Here is a 19,639-nt window from a genome sequence, read left to right as displayed (position 1 = left end):
AGCTAAGATCTGAAATAAAGAACCTTGAAATGATCAATAGTATTGAAATTCTGACTCTATTAAAAGAACTAAAGAAACAACAACAATTGCTTAATGAAAGTAGAACTCTGCTGTGGTTATTATATTTGCAAATAATTGGAAAAGTAAAAAGTAATGTCAAAGGAGGAGATACCCTGAGAAAGATGACAGAATTTGAAATACATATACAGAATCAAGATTATTTATTAGGATGTATTTACAATTGTTACTTAAATATGATATGGAGACAGAACAAATTAAAAATTGTATGATAAAATGGATACAAATCTTTGAAGAAATAATAAAAATGGGACAATGGGAAGAACTATGGGAAAAAAATCAATAAAATTTACACCAAGCTACAATTTGCAAGAAAATTGGTACAAAATGTTCTACAGATGATATATAACTGTCAGTGATTGCCAAGATGGACAAATCATACAATAAGCATTAGAAACGTCACAACAAAGGAGGTACATTTTATCATATGTGGTGGTTATGTAAAAAGATTCAAACACACCAAAACATCAGAAAATTCTGAAAATAACATCTGAATTAAAATCACAAATATTTTTATTAGGTATGATCCCAGAGAATATAAACAAAAAGCATCACAATTTATTAAGGTACATGCTGACAGTGGCAAAAATCAATCTGGCACAACATTGGAAAAGAGAAACGTTGCCAACAAAGCATGATTGTGAGACTAAGAGAATACATGGCAATGAAAAAATTGACTGTATATATTCACAGCAGAAGTCTAACCAAATGCAAGTAGGAATGGTTCCCTTATATACAATACAGCAGTGTAAGCTAAAACCCTCAGAATATGGTTTTTGAAAGAAAAACTGTTTAAAAAAATAATCAAAGCAATCCAGATAGAAATGAGCAATAATTGCAGATGTCCAAAGCATAGTATAAAAATATTTAAGGAGCAATTACTGGTTGGGGAAAAAAAGTGAGAGGAAGGGGGGGCTAGTTGAATGCTTTTTTCTTGTTTATCTTTTTGTTTTGCCTTTTAAAAACAAAACTTAAAAACTGTTTATAATACCTTTTCATTTCAAAGTTTTATATATTCCTTTCCCTTTTCTTTGTTTTTGCTTTTTTGTTGTTTGTTTTACTTAACTAATAAAAAAAACAAAACCAGATTTTAAAAATAATATTACTGAAATTCTGCAGTAACGTTTGAAATCCAAAATGAAATTTGGAGGCAGCCATTGTTATTTCCCATATAACTTTTGCCAGCTATCTTTACTCTGAAAATAAATATATTTTATTAAGTTGTATTGCTGCATTCACTACCAACCCTGTAAGATCCCTCCCCTCAAACTTGAACTGCTTCAAGTGCCCTTGTGAGAAAACAGTCACAGCAAGCTGAATTGACTCTGAATGGCAGCAGAAGGAAGAATCAGAAAGGAACCATGAGCCCAGTAAACCACGCTGTTTATATTCACTGGCCATATCTCGAAGATAGTGTACTGTAGCTAGCACACTGACCTAGTAGGTAGAAGAAGGTAGCAAGAATTCCAGAGAAAATTGCAATTTCTGCATATTCCATAATATAAACAGTGTAGTTGCCTGCTGAGAGATACAGTTTGGTCTAGGGGTTACCGTGCTGCGCTAGAAGTGGAGAACTGAGTTCTAATCCTGACTTAGGCCTAGAGGTCAGCTCAGTGACTTTGGGCCAGTCACTCACTCTCAGCTCTAGGAAGAAGACAATGGCAACCACTTCTGAAAACACTGTCAAGCAAATTGCAAGGACTTGTTCAGGCAATTGTCAAGAGTCAAAACTGACTCTAAGTTGAGTCACTGACCTAATTATAAAACCTGTCTGGTTCAGGCTTCCAATAGGACATGGCTGTCCCTTCCCTGCAGTCCCTTGCTTAAGAGAGAGAGAGATCAGAAAGAGAAAGAGAATGAGGAAGAAAAAAGTAAAATTTCAGAAGGAATACAAGAAGGGTGGCAGGACAAGAATTGGTGTCCCAACTTACCTTTTTCTCTGCTCTTTGCTACTGTTTGCTTCAGTATCCCCTCAAATTATCCTGAAGGAATGCAGTTCTTGATAGCCACAAGGTTGTCTACCTCTACCCTAACTTTTATAAAAGCCTTATCTTTTGTCTGCTGCTTTCATCTTATTACCTCAAACAGAAGAAGCAAGAATTGTACAGTAGTGCAAACCCCAATGAAAATACAAATCTCTTCTAAAAATGTCAAATCTACTCCACTTCAGTGCCACATATATTTGTCTAATATACAGTTCCACTGAATTACTGCTTTTATAGTTATCCATAATCTCTCCCCAACAAGCATAGTTTTGTACTTAACTTTCTCCAATGCATCTTGCTTTACAGAAACTCTGTGAAACATGAATGACAGACACAAGTGGATATTATGTACATTACTGTTATATGTGCCGTGATGGATTCCATTTTGGTGGATCATGCAACTGTTTGCTCTAAAAGAGATTTCTTTTGCATTACTTTCCATTTCCTGGCCAACCTCCAACACGAAATGCTAGCAGAAACAAAAAGCAAGCCCACACACAATTTTTATGGATTGCAGCCTGAGCTGCATTTAATCATCAATTGGTAAGAGGGTATGAGTCAGTGCACTTCAATAAAAGTACTTGGCTTCTACCTTGCTTCCAATTTCTTTATTTAACTAGCTGTCAAAAGTTAACAGCAGAGCCAATTAATTCTTAGCTATCAAACTTCTATCAGAAAGCAGTTATGTTAAATTTTAAAACATCCATAGCTACTCTTGTATTTTCAGAAAGGTAAATACAACAATTTCAACAAGGAAAGACAGCAACATCCACAAAGAATGGTATATAATTTGATTTTTCTATCTTTCATTATGTAAGAAATCACATTTTATCTAACCTTTTTTGTTGTCATAGCATTTAGTTTTCAAATGCTAATCAAAATGTATTAGAATTTTTAATAAATTGTATCAGGAACAATCAAGAGAAGATGGATGCTGTCAAAAGAGTTCATTCTAGTTCAGGAACTCTTATCAAAATAGTTTGCTTACCACTTCAACTGCTTGGTTCTACATCTTCCATATTAACATATTCATAATTGTTTACACAAATTAAAAATCAAAAGGATGAATGGATAATCTTAAACATTCCTGAAAGACACTCAAATTTCTGATAGATAAATAAATGTCAAAGTCAGATAATTAACATAGAGGTCCTTGAAAGGACCATAAAATTAGGACAATTACTGTCCTATAATGAATTGGAAAAGAATAATCAATAATTGAAAGCTAGATATCTGTATAATGTGTCAAGAAACGGTTGGCATCAGCAACAGAACACTGGAAAACACCTTACAGATACAGATCTCTGATGATGTCACAGTTCCAATGGAGTGTGGTAATTTTTCCCAATAAGAAATCATTTTTAACAGCTTACTGATGAGTTATTCTTTGGGACTCATGAGAAATGATTGGAATGCATTTCCAACTTTTACAAATGCAGACTACAAAATCTACAAATTTTCTTACATGTGAAATTCAAACTTTTATTTATTGAAAATCATTTTCTGTGTTTCTCTTGACTTTCCACTTATGTTACATGTCTTGTGCTCATTTGGGGTTAGTTTGGAAGCAGCCTCTCCCCGAAGAGAAGAAGATTCAATAGGGGAACAGGTATAAGAAAGCCCCCAGAAAAGCAATTCCTGGACCAAACCCTAGCATCTGATGGGGAAAACCAAATTATATCTCCCTGCCCCCCAATGCCAATTTGATGAAGGAGCACTATCATTCACTTCTTGTTAGAAGAATCAGAACATACAACTTGTCAATTGGAGAAAAAGAAATAGAAAGATGGAGCAAAGATGATCTGCTGCTGCATTTAGAAAGGAGGCGTATTTGTTCCAAAATGCTTTCCTTGATTTCATCCTTAATAAGGTGAACTAAATTGATTTGTAGCCCCTATTTGTAAAGATTGAGTATGGTGAGGGGCAACTAGTGGTTCCCAGGCCACAGAGGGCCATTACATGAATAATGCAATTAAGTGAATCACCTGGCATACATTCCTAGGAAAGACAGGAGAAAAAGGCTAGAGTTTAAACTCTGAAGTTGACCTATATAAGGGTTTTTACTTCTTTGCACTGCCAAAAGCAGTTCACTTTTGTTTATATATCTTCATTCTCGTCTGTAATAAAGAATCTCATCTAGCAGAGTTGCATCTGGCAATCTTCTGCAAGTTAAACCAATTACCGAACAATGAATTAAGTCATGCCAAGCTCTGATACAAACCCTGATAGCTTGATTTGCCATTTTCTACTTCTTTCTCTATGGGATGAGAACCTTCACAAGACACCAAGGATTAAACTATAACTACAGACATACTTGCAACATTGTTAGTACTGCTCAAGTTGCCAGTACAGTATCCTGCTCCATCATCAGAAACAAATGGTAACCCAGATGGACTAATTAGTACAGATCATGAACGAGTTAGCCAAGTAGGGTGGGACAGAATCTACTACAACCAGCAGTCCTCATGCCAGTCTTGGCCCAAGCAGCTGCTTCAACCTCAGTCCTCTGACACTGAGCACCAGCCTCTTGGCTTAACAAATATAATGGGAATCCAAGCAAATTTACTTTCCTTCCCATCTCAGATATAACTTATCTTGCTGTAGAGGGTGATCCTGTTTAAGTTAGTAATTGCTATGTACAGATTATGTCACACATTGAAAGTGAAACTGCCTACTACATGCATATAACTGCCCATGTCATATAAATTAAAAAAGCTTAATCAATTTCTTAAAAAAAAACTTATCTACTTAATAAAACTCTTAATGTAGGTCAAACGCTGTGACAAGTGGCCATAGATTCCCACCATTCCATGAAAAAGGGATCATCTCTCCATTTAATGCAACCCATAAAAATTGTAGAAGCTGAAGGCAACTTTATCTAAAATGGCAAAACGTATTATGTAATAACCAATAACCACAGTATTACCTCAAATATTTAAATTGGATTCACACATTACACTAAGCCATAGTGGCTCCCTAAACCATGGCTTATTGAAGAAAACATGATTATACAACCTATAGTTTAGTATGATAGGGTTGTAGGAAAGAGAGATGTATGAACTTTATTCCATAAAATTCCTTAAAAGGAAATTGAATTTACTTACTGCAGCTTCTGATAATAAAATTAAAAATAAAAAAGCAAAGAAACATGACTTGCAGTGATTAAGATGTTGGACTGGAATCAGAGAAACCCAGTTTCTAGTGCACCCTTCAACCATGGAAGTTCATTGGATGGCTATGGGCCAGTCACTCTCTCAGCCCAATCTACTTTACAGGCTTGTTGTTGTGGAGAAAAACTGGAGGAAAGAGTGCTATATGTGCTACCTTGAGCTCCTGAATGAAAGGCAGGATATAAATCAGATAATAAATAAATAGACTGATTTTTCCTACCTACTGCACAAAAGATACAATTACACAAATTGTTTTAATAATTTAAAAGAGATATTTTTTGTACATAATTGTTAATTTTAGGCTGTGACATAAAGTGACAAATACACAGCCACACAGAGTTAAATACTGATCTGCACATCAGAATGCTGATAATCTGAACTGAATTGTTACTGTCCAAAAATTCATACTGATGAAAAACTGATAGCAATCTGGACTTTTGATTTTTACAAATTAATGCTTAATAATCATATTTAGCTCACTGTCAACAGCAAATATATATCAAAACTGCAGTTCCAGAAACAAGATGCAGATGTAGTATGGCAATTCAGATACAGTTAAAAATTGCTCTTTATGTGCTCAATACTAAAGGACTATCTATAGTACTTTTTATGCCTCCAAGCAGCTGCGCTATAGATAAATGAGCTCATTCATATATATACATGTGCAGGTGGCAAACTTGAGACACATGCAGAACCCATGCACAGAATGATGCCATTCTCTACATATTTGTTGTTGATGTAATTTTATTGTGCCATTTACTGAATGTCTTCACTAATCACTTACATCATTCTGCTTAATATTAGGAATTTACTCAGATACTTTACTTATATCTGTAATTTGATGAAGCATGGCTGGAGAATTTATTTATTAAACAAACTTATACAACCACCCATCTACCAGAAGGGCAGCAACAAAATACAATCACAATACACTAAAAAGACAAAACAATAAACAACATTGAGGCCTCAATAATTGAATGAAATTGAATGAAATAAATAAAACTTGCATTCATCCACCAACCACCCTATGCTAGCTCCATCAACATCCTGGCTCTAGTGCCTGGGTGAAAACTAGGTCTTTACCACTTTCCTGAAGGCCAACAGGGTCAGGGCCATTGAGACTGTTCTATAAGGCAGGTGCCATGACAGAGAAGGCATGCTTCTAAGGCCCCACCAGGTGACATTGTTTCACCAAGGGAACCGGGAGCATATCCATCCTGCCAGATGTAGTAGGATGGGCATAAATCATCAGGGATAGGTGGTCCCAAAGTAACTCGGTCCCATGCTATGTAGGGCTTTAAAGGTGACAACCAGCACCTTGAATTGCATCCAGAAGCCTATTTGGAGCTAGTGCAGCTCCCACAGCAGTGTGTTACATGGGCACACCGAGCACACCCACTACTGCCCATACTGCTGCATTCTGGACCAGCTGAAGTTTCCAAATGCTCTTCAAGGACAGCCCCATATACACTACATTGCAATAATCCAATTGGGAGGTGACTGAGACATGAGTGATCATGAGCAGTAACACCCCGCCCCATCTAGGAAAGGGCGTAACTGACACGCAAGATGTATTTGAGCAAAGGCCCTCCTGGCTACAGCTGCTACATGCTCTTTGAGCAGATGTCATGAATCCAGGAGAACCTCCAGACACAACTGGAAAGATACTATTTTCTCCTCTGAAATTCTGACAGGGGCTTGACTCTGTTTTGCTACCCAATCAACTGTCTTCCTACATTAAAGCTTAGTGCATATTTGGATGTTGTTGGGAAGAAAGCCTAAATGTGATCTTTATTCCCATGAGAAACTGCCACTCCTGGAATTCATGGGCATAAAATGTTATTAATACTCTTGATCAACTTATTTTTAAACAACCTTTTAAAACATCTGTGGTGTTGCAAGAATAATCTGAACTGTCTAAAATTACTGAATGGCGATATATGCACTTAAAACATCTCCTGACCATACAATTTGGACCAGATATATTAGCAGCATCCTGAACTCCTAAATTATTATTATTACTTGTAGGAGTTTTAGAAGCTTCTAAACCAACAGGTTTCTGAAGAGACAACTGAAGAGTATTAAGAAGACAGAAGATAAATAAGATCCAAATATGTTCATGTAATGTGGAACTATATACCAAAAATTGTATTTATTTATTTATTTATTTTCTATCCTGCCTTTATTATTTTATAAATAATTCAAGGCAGCGAACATACCTAATACTCCTTCCTCCTCCAATTTGGAATGAATTGATGTGTAAAGAACTGTGTATGAACAACAGTTAATAAACATTGTTTACTTTGATGAAAAGGTCACAAGACTTCTTCACAAACTACACTATGAATAAAAATGCTTAAAGTACTTTAACGATTGGCCAGGTGAATAAGTACATACAGCATGCTACTCCACACTTAAATACGAGAAAGTGTTAACTACTCACAAAGAACAAATCAATCACAGCAGGGACTCTAAAAAGGATCACTAAAAAAGGAGAGACTTCACTGGAGGCCAGAAACAAACTGTATATCTAAGAAGAGTGTTCTGGAGGCTTTCTTCCTTTTCAAGGACAATCTGCAAATATTCAAGTATTTCTAGAATTAATATTTTTAATTTTAAATATTTCTAGAATTTCTAGAATTAATATTTTTATTCATTGTATATCTAGAATGAATAGAAGCAGGTATTAAAACAAAACAAAACTTCTCGTTCAGGACTCCTGTGACATCTCATCTCCTCTTTTACCATCAAGGAGAAGAACTATATTTGCTATAAACTCTGGCTGGGATTAAGTGTGAGATGATCCACAAACCAAATAATGTTATAATTTGTGTATTCAGAAATATAAAGGTATAACATTCAAAATGCATTAACCATTATCTGTATAATAATCATGATCCCTTGGACTAAATTTTTTCATGCACAGTGAGCCACTGAAGATCTATAAGAAACAAAGTAATCTGTTTATTATTTCGGAGGAACCAACATAAATGAAGTTTTACATATTGAAATCACCTAAATAAACATGACTATTTATTTACAGCATTTCCTGAATTTCAACAATAAAACTGTATTTACTTAATATTAATTTAATATGATGATGAATGAGCCAATGCCTTGCAAATAATTATTTCTGCCCAAGAAGCATGAAAAATATACGTAAACTTGGATGTTTGTGTTCTCAGTGCAGAATAGAATGTACAACAAACTTTCAGCACGCTCATCAAAGCATGCAGAATACTTAATGTTTTGGATAAACACTTGGTTTTATGCTGTTATATGAACTGGGACGTTAATTTTTAAATACAACAGCATCAAAATAATGGTTACAGATATTTCAAGCCAGAAAATTGATGGGATAAAATAATGGGTTATATCTTTCTTTTTCCATATATCTCTCAAATACACAAACCTATACCTCACTCTTTTCCCACCACATTGCTCTCTTTTCCCAAACATAGCCATTTTCATGCTTTTTGACACGATCCAAGTAAAACAGTAAGAGTATATTGGTTGTCGAATCAAAGAATTATAAAGCTGGAACTATTCAGATTACTAAATACACCCCGTTCCATGCAAAAATCCAGATTAAAAATTTTCAATAAAACGCTCTCTAGTCTTGCTTAAACCATCTAATATAGTGGAACTCACTACTTCTCTAGCAATTGGTTCTACTATCAAACTGCTTTAGCATTCAACTACAATCTGTCTTCCCATAATTTAAATCCAGTTTTTTCGCACCCTGAGTTGTGGCATGACAGAAAATAGGTCTTGGTTTTCTATTTCACGCACTTGAATAGTGATCTCATATTAGCCTTTTCTTCAATCAGTCCCAAATTCTTCCATGTTTTCATAGGTCTTAGTTTTCAGTTTCCTGATCATTCCTTTGGCTCTTCTCTCAATCTTTTCTAATTTATTTGATTACTTCTTAAAATATGTTGCTCAGAACTGGATGCAATACTCAAAGTGGAGTCTGACCAGTGTAAATTAATTTATATCCTATCTTTTGCCAGGGAACCCAATGTGACTTACCTGGCCAAAAGTGACCTATTTAGATCTGTGATTGAGTGGCGACATGAATTTGGTAACCCCCATCCAATACCTTAATTAATGTATTGGTGTCTTAACATGATTTCTTGTTTTCAGCTTAGCACTAGTGAACCCCAAAACATAAATGAATTTTCATCTCTCGTTTTATTAATTTAGCTCAAGTTTGTATACTGAGTACATTTCATGAAAAACATTTAAGCAACAACTGCACACATGTAAAAAAACCAAAAGGTTATTATCTTTCTATAATTGTTTCTGATAAACTAGTTTATCTAGCAAACTAGTTTATCTAGCAAACTAGTTTATTTGTCAAGCAAAAAGTGAAAATACACACTGAACAGTGTAACAATAAAAAGTTGAAAGAAAAAGTCTACTTATTTCAACAATTACACTGTAATTCTACAGTGTACTGACAAACTACAAGCAGCATAATTAAAAAAGACATTAGCCGTTTTTGACAGTGTTTACAGGGTTTCTTTAAAATGCCATACAGAATTATTTCAACAATTAAGTTCATGTAAAATGTCTTTAAAGGTAAGAGAGTTCTGCTGTGCTATAAAAATATTGGTTATGGAATGCTTGTGCTTTAATACACTTTCTCTGTCTTTCTGTGTACACGTGTAAGGTGTTTTTCAACATGAGAGTTTTAATACGCTATAATAAATATTAGCTATGGTATGCTTGTGCTTTAAATACTACTTATGGTATGCCTATTCCTATTCCTGTACATTAACACACACTCTCTCTCTGTACATGTAAATATATATTATGTATTTAAGAAGCTAATTTAGTTTAACTGCAGATATGCTTATTTAAGAATGTTATAAATAAACAAACAGAATGAAATGGCTACCAGCAGTCAGAAACAAGCATACAGTACCTGCAATTAGGATGCACAAAGATGTACGATGCAGATATGAATCTAAATAAAGGCAATGAGTCGTAAGGTAGTGAACAAAAGAAGTACTGGCACAGACTACCAAATATGAAATGAATTTGTTAGCAGGATAAGTAATGCGAAGATTAAGAGTACAGGTGTCATAAAAAACATTTTTTTCTCCATTTGCTGGCTGACCAGTTAATTCATCTGGTTGGGGACCATTTGAATTTTTCTCCCTCATCTTCTAATGAGACATTGTTTGTCTAATAATTTAGGGCAATTTATACTGGACATTCCTTTTAAAGGTATTTTCAAAAACCTCAGGAAGCTTTGTATCTTGTTTTACTATTTTTAAACTTAAACTCTATCTTCTAGTCTGTATATCAGATACTTCCTGATAGAACACAGTTAACTGCATATTACAAATGACAAGTTGATTTGTTCAGCAATATCTGCTAAGCAGCCAAAACCACCAAACACCTGCTAATTTTGAATGGGGCATAATTTAATCTTAGGAAGACAGGCAGTGGGAAAAGGTGCAATAGTAAAAACTTAATTGCCCTAATGGCCTTTTACAAAACTTTATAAGCACAATCACTGTAAGCAACATTTGTAGGGAGGGTCAAAACAGGTAAGATGGTAGAAGTGGTATCGTGATACAAGCCCCACACTTTTTGTATGTGCATTCAGCATACAATTGGATTCAATTGCCTTTCCACCATCTTGCCTGTGTTGTCACCTACTCCCTCCCTCCCCCCCAGCCCCCTACAGGTGCCACAATATCAGAAGCAATATGCCAGTAGTTGGCCAGTATGTCACCAGAGGCAGCAAAGCGCCAAGTGATGACATCTGCATGATGATGTAATAACACAAGTGACAGGACTTACATACCTGTGTGAGATGTCATATCATCATTACATATTAGTTTCATTTGTGCAATGACATCATGTATTTGTCATCATTATGGCTTGCTATAGATGATACTAGTCAGGAAGTGAAATAATGCCAAGACAGACACTTCTATATAGTTGCCAAGAATTGTTGCTACCTGGATGAGTCCATACTGGCACTAAGAAGAAAATCTGGTTAAGAGAATCTTTATTTCCATGACAGGGCAAATTTTTATAAGGAAGGATTCTGGGATGTAACCAGGCAGAATGCCAGAATATAGTGTGTTATGCACTTGGTAAATCGCTTTCTGCAAAACTGAGAACCACTTGCACAAGAACACACTTCCCTTCTCCTCTCTTGAAATTATCGCTAAAACGTATGTGTAAACAAACTACTTACTTATCTGCAACTGCAATTCTTGGAATGACTTCACACACACTGGTTATGCTCTTGTGTACAGCTTCATTCAGAAACTTCTACAACTTATCAATTTGGCAGGAGCTCAACACATATATAACATGACTCCATGGCCCTTTTAAAAGCAGCATCTCTATAGTGTTTAAGGCTATTAGTTTTCTGTCCTCCTTGTCTCTGGATGCAGAATGCTGTGGAAAGTAGGAGTCTGATTATTCTAATGGAGAAATTACAGAGTTAGGAGTGGCTATTGGTAAAAGAAATATAAGTTAATCCTGTTCTCAGAAGGGGTTCATTGTGTAACATATTTGGGAGCTAGAGTTTCCAAGAGCAGGAATGCTGAAAATGTCAGTAATGAACTGTCACCTAACACTGGGTATGAGAAGCACAAAGTAGGAGTTTTTATTATTATTTATTTATCGGATTTTATCACCGCCCATTTCCCCCCACGTGGAGGGACTCTGGGCAGTTTACAAAAAGCAAAATTTAGAATACAATATCACAAATACAATAAATATAACTATAAATATAACTATAAATAGATAAAAGATATAAAATATGGTAGGATCCAGATGGCTAAAAGTATACCTCAATCAATTGAGTATCAAGGGCCATTCTAAGGAGCTAGCCATCCCCACAATTGACTATTCCTCTCCCCACTCCAGACATGCTGACACAATCAGGTTTTTAATTTTTTGCGGAAGTCCAGGAGTGAGGAGGCTTGTCTCACCTCTGGGGGAAGAATGTTCCAGAGAGCAGGAGCTACTGCAGAGAAGGCATGCTTCCGAGACCCTGCCAGATGGAATTCTTCTACAGACGGGGTCTGTAACATGCCCTCTCTGCATGACCAGATGAGACAGGTCAATGTGATGGGGATGAGACAGTCCTTCAGGTAACCTGGCCCTATGCCATGTAGGGCTTTAAAGGTGATAACTAACACTTTGAATTGGACCCGGAAGCAAACTGGGAGCCAGTGCAGTTTGCGGAGCAAAGGTGTTATATGTGCCACCCTTGGGGCACCTGAAATTGCCCATGCAGCTGCATTCTGAACCAGTTGAAGCTACTGGATATTCTTCAAGGGTAGCCCCATGTAGAGCACGTTACAGTAGTCTATATGGGAGATGACCAGGGCATGAGTGACTCTTTGAAGGGCTACTCAGTCCAGGAAGGGGTGTAATTGGTGCACAACACGAAGTTGAGCAAAGGCCCTCCTGGCCATGACTGCCACCTGCTCTTTGAGCAGGAGTTGTGAGTCCAGGAGGACCCCCAAATTAGTGCAACCCTGTCCAGAACCAAAGATGACAATTTCCCAGATACTGAGGAGCCATTAATCCACAGCCACTCCATCTTACCAGGGTTCAGCCAAAGCCCGTTGTTCCCCAACCAGGCCTCCACAGCCCCCAGGCACCTAGAGAGGGTGGTCATGGCATCACTTACTTCACCCGGGATGGAGATATACAATTGGGTATCATCAGCATACTGATGATACCGCATCCCGTGGTGACGGATGATCTTGCCCAGTGGTTTCATGTAGATGTTAAAGAGGAGCAGGGAGAGTACCGAGCCCTGCAGCACCTCACAAAGAAGGGGCCGCGGGCTGGATCTCTTGCTCCCTATCAACACCAACTGGGACCGGCCCTGAAGGAAGGAGGTGAACCAGCGAAAAACTATGCCACCCACCCCCAACTCCCTGAGCCGACCAAAAGGATACCATGGTTGATGGTATCAAAAGCTGCTGAGACATCAAGAAGAGCCAGGATGGATGCACTACGCCCATCCTACTCCCACCAAAGATCATCCATAGGTGCCACCAATGCTGTTTCCCTCCGATATCTGGGCCTGAAACCTGACTGAAAGGGGTCTAGATAATCCGTTTCATCCAGAATCCTCTGGAGCTACAACGCCACCACTCTCAACCACCTTCCCCAAAAAGGAGAGGCAGGAGGCTGGATGAAAATTGTCCAGAAGAGCAGGGTCCAGCGATGGTTTCTTGTGGAAGGGGCGCACCAAAGGAGTTCCATTACAGTGTGAAAAAGAGGTTCTGAGTTTAAACTTAAGAAAGTATAGAAGTTTTTACAGGTTCATTTTCTCTGAGAGTTATCAACTGTTTGCAGAGGTTCTATTCAGGTACATAATAAAGGTTTCTTAATAGCTGTGCCACATCAAGTATCTGAGAAGTTCAAATGTGCTAAGGAAAGTAGCCTAACATTTGTAGTGTTCTGGAACATTTCGTTTCTAGAAGATGTAACAGACTGACGAATAAGCAATCCAAACCTGAATGCTCTTCCTTTATCAGAATGTCCCTCTCCTAATAAACACAAGGATACATTGGTTCTAAATTAAAAATAGTTTACTTGCTGGAGTATCTTTGCTACTTTCATCGTAATAAATATTGCTAAAAAGAACTCTGTGAGATCACACGGGAAAAAATAATTTTCTGTTCAGACAGCTATTAAAGGTTTGAGAGAACAACAGGTTTTGGACATCCATAATTGTAGTTTCTTGCCTACTGTGAAAGATTGTGAGGAGGCTGAGAAATGAATGGAAGAGAAAGTAGACATAATCAAACAAGAGACTGCAAATGAGTCAGGTGACAACTTTCACAAATGGTAACTTAGCCCAGGTGGAAAGAAACCTGGGCAGAAATGTTCCATGTTACTCAAAGAGACTCTGCCTTAATTGTTGTTGTTGTTTATTCGTTTAGTTGCTTCCGACTCTTTGTGACTTCATGGACCAGCCCACGCCAGAGCTTCCTGTCAGTCGTCAACACCCCCAGCTCCCCCAGGGACGAGTCCGTCACCTCTAGAATGTCATCCATCCACCTTGCCCTTGGTTACCCCCTCTTCCTTTTGCCCTCCACTCTCCCTAGCATCAGCATCTTCTCCAGGGTGTCCTTACTTCTCATTATGTGGCCAAAGTATTTCAGTTTTGCCTTGAATATCATTCCCTCAAGTGAGCAGTCTGGCTTTATTTCCTGGAGGATGGACTGGTTTGATCTTCTTGCAGTCCAAGGCACTCTCAGAATTTTCCTCCAACACCACAGTTCAAAAGCATCGATCTTCCTTCTCTCAGCCTTCCTTATGGTCCAGCTCTCGCAGCCATATGTTACTACGGGAACACCATTGCTTTAACTATGCGGACCTTTGTTGTCAGTGTGAAGTCTCTGCTCTTAACTATTTTATCGAGATTTGTCATTGCTCTTCTCCCAAGGATTAAGTGTCTTCTGATTTCCTGACTGCAGTCAGCATCTGCAGTAATCTTTGCACCTAGAAATACAAAGTCTTTCACTGCCTTGACGTTTTCTCCCTCTATTTGCCAGTTATCAATTAAGCTGGTTGCCATAATCTTGGTTTTTTGAGGTCTGGCTGCAAGCCAGCTTTTACACTTTCTTCTTTCACCTTCATCATAAGGCTCCTCAGTTCCTCTTCGCTTTCAGCCATCAAAGTGGTATCATCTGCATATCTGAGATTGTTAATGTTTCTTCCAGTGATTTTAACTCCAGCCTTGGATTCCTCAAGCCCAGCATGTCGCGTGATGTGTTCTGCGTACAAGTTGAATAGGTAGGGTGAGAGTATACAGCCCTGCCATACTCCTTTCCCAATCTTAAACCAGTCCGTTGTTCCGTGGTCTGTTCTTACTGTTGCTACTTGGTCATTATACAGATTCCTCAGGAGGCAGACAAGATGACTTGGTATCCCCATACCACTAAGAACTTGCCACAATTTGTTATGGTCCACACAGTCAAAGGCTTTCGAATAGTCAATAAAACAGAAATAGATGTTTTTCTGAAACTCCCTGGCTTTTTCCATTATCCAGCGGATATTGGCAATTTGGTCCCTAGTTCCTCTGCCTTTTCTAAACCCAGCTTGTACATCTGGCAATTCTCGCTCCATGAATTGCTGAAGTCTACCTTGCAGGATCTTGAGCATTACCTTTCTGGCATGTGAAATGAGTGCCACTGTTCGATAGTCTGAACATTCTTTAGTGTGTCCCTTTTTTGGTATGGGGATATAAGTTGATTTTTTTCCAATCTGATGGCCATTCTTGTGTTTTCCAAATTTGCTGGCATATAGCACGCATTACCTTGACAGCATCATCTTGCAAGATTTTGAACAGTTCAGCTGGGATGCTGTCGTCTCCTGCTGCCTTGTTATTAGCAATGCTTCTTAAGGCCCACTCAACCTCACTCTTCAGGATGTCTGGCTCTAGCTCACTGACCACACCGTCAAAGCTATCCCTGATATTGTTATCCTTCCTATACAGGTCTTTTGTATATTCTTGCCATCTTTTCTTGATCTCTTCTTCTTCTGTTAGGTCCTTGCCATCTTTGTTTTTGATCATACCCATTTTTGCCTGGAATTTAGCTCCAATGTTTCTAATTTTCTGGAAGAGGTCTCTTGTCCTTCCTATTCTATTGTCTTCTTCCACTTCCATGCATTGCTTGTTTAGAAATAATTCCTTATCTCTTCTGGCTAACCTCTGGAATTTTGCATTTAATTGGGCATATCTCCCCCTATCACTGTTGCCTTTTGCTTTCCTTCTTTCTTGGGCTACTTCTAGTGTCTCAGCAGACAGCCATTTTGCCTTCTTGGTTTTCTCTTTCTTTGGGATGTATTTTGTTGCCGCCTCCTGAACAATGTTGCGAACTTCTGTCCATAGTTCTTCTGGGACCCTATCTACTAAGTCCAGTCCCTTAAATCGATTCTTCACCTCCACTGCATATTCCTTAGGAATATTAGTGAGCTCATATCTAGCTGATCTGTGGGTCTTCCCTAATCTCTTTAGTCTTAATTAGCTTACTATAAATGAGGGTAGGAGCTGCATGGATTTGAGACCTACATATCGTTTTGCATTATGATTTGGTTTATACCTCATTCTAAACCAAGGGTCTCATGAACACCTCCCTAGCATATACCCTGATTTTAATTTTAAAAATTATTTTAATTTCAGAAGGAAAGAGAGAAAGATAGCTCCCTGAAAAGCAAAACACCAACTTCTTGCATAATCCTTATTTATAAGACATTCATCCCATAGGAATTCTTAAAAAATAAAAATGGCATGTGGCTAGAACCCAATACTTTATTCTTCAATGTGCCCATCTAGCCAAAAATGAGGCAATGGTAAACTGAGGTGCTAGAAAACACCTTGATGCGTACAGAGAGTTGGTTAATAACAATCATCTGGACTGCACTATACATTGGGCTATAAAATGTATTAACCACGATGTCTAGATTCACATAACACACTAAATCAAAACCTAGTAGGCCGTATGGCTTACTAGCATATTTGAACCCAGATTTTTGAGGGCACTTGAATGATAATTAATTAAACTAGGATCAAAGAGATTTCTTAGACCAAAGTAACCTGGAAGATGAAATGGAACAGGAAAACAAGGAGAAGAAACTGAAAGTCATGGAACCTCAGCTGAAAGATGTTTTATGGTAAAGAGAAGTTGCTAAACAGTAATACTTCTATATCTAAAATCATAAACACAATTTATTCACAATCCAGAGCACACGTGTTTGTCCTTATCAGCAGCTGGCACGTCAACTACACTGCTGGAAGTGGCTTATGGTCCAATTATAAATCACATCCATAATTTCAAAGTCTATTCCTTGCAAGCTTCACAGCAGAGTGGCAATCAAAGTTACATAAATATCCTTATACAAGGGACAATATAAAAGAGAATCAGGCACTGATTCCACTCTTTGTATTCACATAATTAAATATACAGAATAAAAGGACTATTTTGGAAACTGTAGGGAAAAAAATGGGCTAACGTAAAGGTCTGATATTTCCACAGTGTAATATCGGCTAAGTTATTAGGGTAAGTTATTAAGGTAAATCTACTCATAGGGACCCCTAAATCTAAATGACTGGAAATTAGACTTGAGTCTTTTTGTAGTTCCATGTTCCAGATTTGTACTCTTTTAGCATTTTCAGGATTCAGTACAGTGATACATTCAAATGAAGAACCATAATTATGAGGTAACTTCCCAATGTCTTCTTGGACGCAAATTTAAAATTACAGGCAGAATTAGCAGGGCCAAACCTACCTAAGAGCCAGCCAGAACTTGATGAAAAGGAACAAAAACTGTACCTTCACTGGAATAGATCCCGTCTGCAGGCATACCACCACATTATGGACATATCTGGGGACTGCAAGGATTCAGTATAGAAATCTAGACAGTTCTGTCCTAAAGGTCTGCAGTTCCTGTGTGAAGTACCACAGCTGAGATAGCATCTTCATGTCAAAAACTTTCCAAGTAGCGGGGAAATAATGGTTGCCTCTTGTACAGAGAAACTAAAAATAGTCACTGCACTTCTCCGAAAGCATTCTAAGAATACTTATATATGCATTTTCAGTTGTTGAGACTCAAAAGACTATCTGCCAAATCTAATGTAGGAGAGGAGGTTTTTTAAAATAATCATAATTTTTGATTTGGTGATCTGCCAGCAACTGTTCAAATTTATAATGTGCCCACAGAATTCTTCTTGGGCCAACAGGCGTCTCAGAGGGGAAAGCCCACAAAGAGAAGGAAGGGAGCAAGTTTGGGAGGAGTGGAGGTTGATATGATATGATTATATAATATTTAAACAACAGAGGAGGTAAGACAGGTTAAAGAAGGAGCACTGAATGAGAGAAAGCAAATTCATCGCTGAGCATTATTCACAACTTCAACAACCAATCTTTGCTTTCCTACCTCAACCCTACAATGTGAGGAAATTAAAAAAATGGAGACAGTTCCCAAACAGGCCACTAAACCACTATATTAAACTGAATGAGCGTAATATGTATACATTCAGCTAAAATCCAAATTATATTTAAAGTGGAAACTAAAGGTATAAAAAGCAATATCTAAAATTATATTAAGTCTACTTAATAAATAAATAATGGACAGCAGTCTCTGGATGAAGCACGTCATGAAGGTTACCTTGATGTTTACAGATGCATAAAATTATTCAGTTTTACATTCCTGACCTTCAAATTTGCCTAATATTTTGCCTTCACTTATCTAAAAAGTCTGCAAGAATCCTACTTCACACGTGTGCAAATGTAAAACAACATGTCTTAGTATTCAATTCTATTTCAAGTTAGAAATATAGCTTTTAAAACAGAGTTTAGCAGATATTTAGCAAATATTTCCTTAAATGTATTTACATGCTACTCTTGTTCAGTTCCTGGCAAAAGCCTGGTACTTGGAAACAACTAAGACAGAAGATTCTTTCTTCATCATGTAAAACATTCTTTCAAAAGCAAGCAGACCAAGCAGAGTGCTGACTGCAGACAGCATTAATGAGGAGATAATGCTGACAAGAGATGCAAGTTCTTCAGGGCATTGGTTTCTTTTCAGTTACTGCCAGAAGATTCTGTTAAATGAACAGTGAAAATACTGAATCAAATATTTATGATTTACACAGCATAAATCATATGCTGATAGCCCCAACATGAATTTATAATGAGCTCAGGGTGCATTACACAAGCATGCAAAGAGTATCATGGAGACAGTTCATCTTATACATGGGCTACTGCACACATGAAGAAAAATTCACAATTATTCTACATGTGTACCATTAAGTGTGGTTCACATTCTGGTTCAGACATAACATCTGGCCATAATGTGGATTGTTTGCTTTTGACTTACAGTAATAGGTGAACTCAACTATCATGGCTTGCAAACCATGTTTTATGGCAATCAGATCCTTATACAACTGCGAGAACCATCTGCTGCTTACATCAAATTCATAAACTGGTTGACTCAAATCAAAGAGCTTACATAGACATGATGGAATTGCAAAATGACATTATCTCCTTAAAATACAGTGGCAACAACTATACCAAATAAGATAGAACATTAAACCATTTTAATTTTCTTCCCCTCAAAAGTTTCCTTTTGTTTTCTTTATATATGCATTAAAAAGAATGGTATTCAGTTGTTATAATTTGTACAACAACGTGAGTCTGCTTCATTAAGCATTTCACGATGTGGACTTTGAAAGTTTAAATCCAGGAATCCTACCTACATTCTTAAATGCCTAATCAGTACTACAAAGAAATAAGCTCCTCAGAACTTGTGATCCAAGTGGTATTTCTGAGGGCATTAAATACAGAAAAGCTTACATGCCACTGTAGGACAGCAATCCAAATAAGAAGAATCATTTCTTTTACA

General features: G+C 37.4%; 1 protein-coding gene across 1 annotated transcript in view; it reads right to left on the bottom strand.

Annotated features, from left to right (window-relative positions):
* The window catches only part of CDK17 (cyclin dependent kinase 17), an 81,828-nt gene that overhangs the window by 50,097 nt on the left and 12,092 nt on the right, over positions 1–19,639 (bottom strand). The gene's annotated exons all lie outside the window — the stretch shown is intronic.

Source organism: Candoia aspera, chromosome 7 (genome assembly GCF_035149785.1).
Source record: "Candoia aspera isolate rCanAsp1 chromosome 7, rCanAsp1.hap2, whole genome shotgun sequence".
Lineage (NCBI taxonomy): Eukaryota > Metazoa > Chordata > Lepidosauria > Squamata > Boidae > Candoia > Candoia aspera.
The sequence above is the reverse complement of the archived record's forward strand: the minus strand, read 5'-3'. Positions and strand labels throughout refer to the sequence as shown.